This window comes from Nicotiana tomentosiformis, chromosome 3, assembly GCF_000390325.3.
Source record: "Nicotiana tomentosiformis chromosome 3, ASM39032v3, whole genome shotgun sequence".
In the NCBI taxonomy this organism is placed as follows: Eukaryota; Viridiplantae; Streptophyta; class Magnoliopsida; order Solanales; family Solanaceae; genus Nicotiana; species Nicotiana tomentosiformis.
Genome location: NC_090814.1, coordinates 118238675 through 118243361, shown reverse-complemented (window position 1 = coordinate 118243361; position 4687 = coordinate 118238675). Strand labels below are relative to the sequence as shown.

The 4687-nt window shown below is 34.6% G+C and overlaps 1 pseudogene; it reads left to right on the top strand.

The window, feature by feature from the left end:
* The first annotated feature begins 2228 nt into the window (after positions 1-2228).
* On the top strand, positions 2229-2723 carry LOC104120171 (NAC domain-containing protein 46-like; annotated as a pseudogene).
* Positions 2724-4687: the final 1964 nt, after the last annotated feature.

The following is a 4687-nucleotide window of genomic DNA, read 5'->3' as shown; positions in this document are numbered from 1 at the left end:
TTCTGGTAACTCTCATGTTTGACAAAAGATGAGAAAGGTTAGAGATAAGGCTGAACCTCACATCTTTTGGCTTATTAATTCGGGATATTCTAGTATGTAGTGGGACAATTGGACTGGTAAGGGCCATTTGGCATCCTTGTTACTAGATACCAACAATAGTCCTAAAGTTCTAGTCAAGGAGTTCATTCAACATGGAAACTGGAATATTCATACACTTAGAGGCTTCTTCCCAGAGGACATTGTTCAAATCATTATGAATGTCAACATTGAAAAGCATGACATCCCTGATCAAGCAATATGGGATCTCACAGAGAATGGTAAGTATTTCAACAAAACTGTTCTAAACATGTTAAGATATGTTAAGCCTAAAGATCATTTCTTAAGCAAGGTACGACACCCTAGCATCCCCTTTAAAATTTCCTTCTTAACTTGGAGATTATGGCTGTCTAAACTTCTATTTGGTGAGGTAATTCTTAACTTTGGAAAACAATTTGTTTCAAGATGTGTCTGTTCTGCTAACCACTAAAATGAGTCTATACAACATGTTTTCATGGAAAGTGATACAACTAGGTACATTTGGAAACTCATTGGTGCTCCTATGAGCATCATCCACAAACAGATTCCCATTAGATGGTGGTTTAACCACTAGTGGCATCAAATGAGCAAAATATCATACACAAACAAGTTTTACAAATTACTCCTATCATTATATGTTGGGAGATCTGGAAAAATAGGTGCGCATGTAAATATGGTGACCAAAATAGATTCCATTTCTACAAGATAAAGCAACAAATAATATAGAACTTACAAGTTGCAGTTCATAGAATCTTCCCTAGGTGCAAACTGACTTTGCATTGGGTCAAATATTGTGATGATATGATGAGATTACAACCAGTTCCTGAAGCCATTATTGTAGCTTGGAGGAAACCTCTCAAGGGATCCTTCAAACTTAATACTAATGGTAGCTATATACATGTGAATAGGAAAGCAGGTCTTGGTGGTACTATGAGAAATGATCAGGGAGATTTCATTATGGCATTCTCAGTCCAAGCCATATGCAGTAGCAATAACGATGCAGAAGCCCAAGCTGCTTTATTTGAGATCAAATGGTGCATACAAAATGGTTACTCTAACTTCAATATAGAGCTCGACTCCTTCCTGGTGACAAACATGTTAAAAGAAGGAAATACAGACAACTACAAAATGAAGAGGATCATTGTGAATATTACACAGTTTATGAACCACGCCAAAATCACTCCTATGCACTGCTATAGGGAAGCAAATCAAGTGGCTGACTACCTAGCTAAATTAGCCACAACCACCTCTGGCAGTAACATATATCTTTCATTTCAACAACTTCTTATAGGTGCCAAAGGCCCTTTCATAATAGATAAATTGCAGATGCCTAGTATTAGGACAAAATATGATAAGGCAATTTTTTTTTGTAAGCTACTAAGCTGTGATTGTGTCACACGGAGGTGAAGTATATGTAATCATCCTTCTGTGTTTTTTGGTAAGGATATCTATATCCTTGTGTTGTAATCGTTGGAGATAAGACTATCCCGTCCTATTTTTGAAGATAAATACAACACCCCCAGTGAACCCTGGGAAAATATAAAAAAAAATTAATCAAAAAGAGGGAAGTATATAAATTTCCCGTTAATTTCTTTTCATCTGTTAAACTTAAACAGCACACTTCAAATAATCTGTTAGATTTAGGGTTCAAAACCAAACATGTGAAAGGATCATATCTGTCCAGGGGATATATATTAAGGACCAAAATAAAACAACCCCAATTAAGGACTATTTTGATCATTTCTCCATTAGAAATTTCCTATTGGATGAGTGGAGTTAGAAAAAATAAATAAATTGTAAACGAAAAATAAAAAAGTAAAAGGAAGTTAAACTAGTATTAATTAGTTCAATTGTGAAAAACTTAGCATTGTATATAAAGATTAGGAAAAAACTAACTTGAGTCCCAAGCTTAACCTTCCGCAGAAATGAACACTTCTTTTCTCTCCTAAAAATTTATTTCCTAAATTTTCTCTATTGGATTTAACCTGATCAGATATCTATAAATAGTCAATTAACTTCCGCCATTCGTTTAGGGTTTTCTTTCATAGTTCTTGTCTTCTTACTTGAGAGAACAAAACTTCTTGTCTTTGCGTATTGCGGCAATTACTATTGTCTTTCTCTATAAGCAAGAAAAAGAGACGACCATATATACCATGTCGACGGTACCAGCTGCACGCCGGCGTGTCATGGGTGTTCAGTTTCATCCAACTGAAGCAGAGTTGATCAACTTTCTGAAAATGTTCATAAAGGGCGAGCCTTTTCCGAGTGAATGCCCTAATTTCCAACTTGCCGATATCTATGGAGACCAACCACCATGGGAGATATTTGGAGCTTCTGATCATCCCGAAGAGAAGGTTCGCTAGTTTTTTACTCGGTTGAAGAAGCAGAAGAGCGAACATACAAGGGTTCGTCGAACTTGCGCCAACAGGACATGGAAAGGCCACACATGTATTGATCCTATCAAGAATGGTAAGGGAACTGTGGTTGGGTTTAGAAGATGTTTCAAGTTTCAAACTAGTCGTAGTAAAGAAGGAGAGTACAATAATATTTGGCTGATGAAAGAATATTCCGTCGGAGATGACTTCTTTAGAGAAAACAATATTCCTAAGGAGGATATTGTTGTGTGCCAAATCAAGAAGAATATATGATCAAAGAAAAATTATGGGGTAAATATGGAGGAACAAGATGTTCCAAAAGTAATCGAAGCTACTCCTATGTTGCATGAAACGGATGAAGATATAATCTGGTAAGCATGACTAATGAAAAGGAAGCAGAATATCAACGGGAGGAGAGACACGCAGCAATTAATTTATATATAATAGTGACTTTTATTGAATGAAGTAGTAGATAGAAGTTATAGGAAAATAGAGCTTTTATTAGGTAACCGTTTCTTATTAGAACAAACTTCATAAGAGAAACTTGCTATTGCCATAAGAATTTCCTTGTATTCACATATATATGGAGTACCACTTAATATAACTTTGACATGATTTCTGCTATATATTGTTGTAGGTATAATGCTTACCATTTGTTGCCTGGCAGTAATTCTTTGTCATTATTCATGCTAATCAAATAATTTTAACTTCATCTTTCACAATTTTTGTTGGATCAAATCCATCCTCTGGCTAGCTATAAAAATAAATTACTGCCCATATTATTCTTGCAGTGTATCCTGTTGGTTTCACTAAACAAAATTATTATTTGTTGTTTTGATTTTCTTGCCACATTCTTTTTTTACTAGTTTTTGTCTGTATAAATTACATTTTAAATTTTCTCTAGGTAGATACAAAATACAATGAAATTTTTGTAATCCGATTATCTCCATTTCCTATATTGTCTCCATAAATATTTCCCCCAAGTTCTTATAACTTGGATGGATAATGATGTCCCATACTAATATCAAGTTTATGTTTAATTAATTAATCACGTCTTAACCATGCATGATTAATTAGGATTATGATTATTTCCATATAAATATTTGCTAACAAAAGATTTGGTGTGCCATCTTCCAATCATTGCAATTGGAGGCATACTATTTCCATTTACACAGTACTCGGACTAATTAGGATGTTCCAGTTGTGCACCTGAACACATAATAAAGTGTTCCAATTGGACACTCGGAAAAATGGTTCTTGGTTTTTAATTTTTAACGAGGAGAGCCTTTAAATGTATTTAACGGAGTAGGAGTTTGTTTTTAATTGATTGGGTTCTTTTTTAACTGACATGTATTGTTTTTTTTGTTATAGTAACTGCTTATATCCGATGTGTATAATTATAGGAGGTGGCATATATAGTTTAAGTGATTAATTTATCCACGTGACGAACACGAGAGCAGACAGAAGCTTTTTCAAGTTTGAGACAGAAGTGTCTAATATGATCATTTTATGATGTGTTTAGATGCTCAATCGGAATAAGCCTGAGGTCGAATATCTAAATAAAATATATTAACAAGTTTAAGCGGCTCTCAATGTATTCCGCCTATACTAGCAGTCGTCTTTATAGGAACAAATGCTTCTCACCGAGTATGCTTCAAGTCGTTGCCAAATATCCAGCATTAAATATTTGAGGCACATCAACTATGAATTCAAATATGCTATTTTTATTAGTTTGTCCTTGATAAGAAATAGTAAAATAGAAAATTCGGATACCAAAAAATTGTTTGTGCTGATTCTAGCAAAACTGCTTTGCAAAACTATAAAAGATAGATGCTTGCGCTGTCTCATGTTTATGTGGTTCCTTCGACTGATACCGAGATGCATGCTGTTTTCCGTTGCAGTGATCAACTGAGTAGTAAGCAAGTATAATTTCTCAAGTGTTCAATAAGAAAACAGAGATCCTTTGAGTTGCCAAGATGAAGTTCATGAAACTTGGATCCAAGCTTGATACCTTTCAGGCAGATGGGAACAATGTCAGATATGTTGCTTCTGAGTTGGACTCGGACATCACGGTTAATGTCGGAGATGTAAAGTTTTGAAAGGCTCTGTTATTCAATAACCAAAATAAATATTTACAGCATGTATATATACAATACATTCCAGAATACATAAGACTTCTAACCCTATAGAATTATGTTTTCAATAAACTCCCATCCTAGAGTTTAAGTGTGATCATG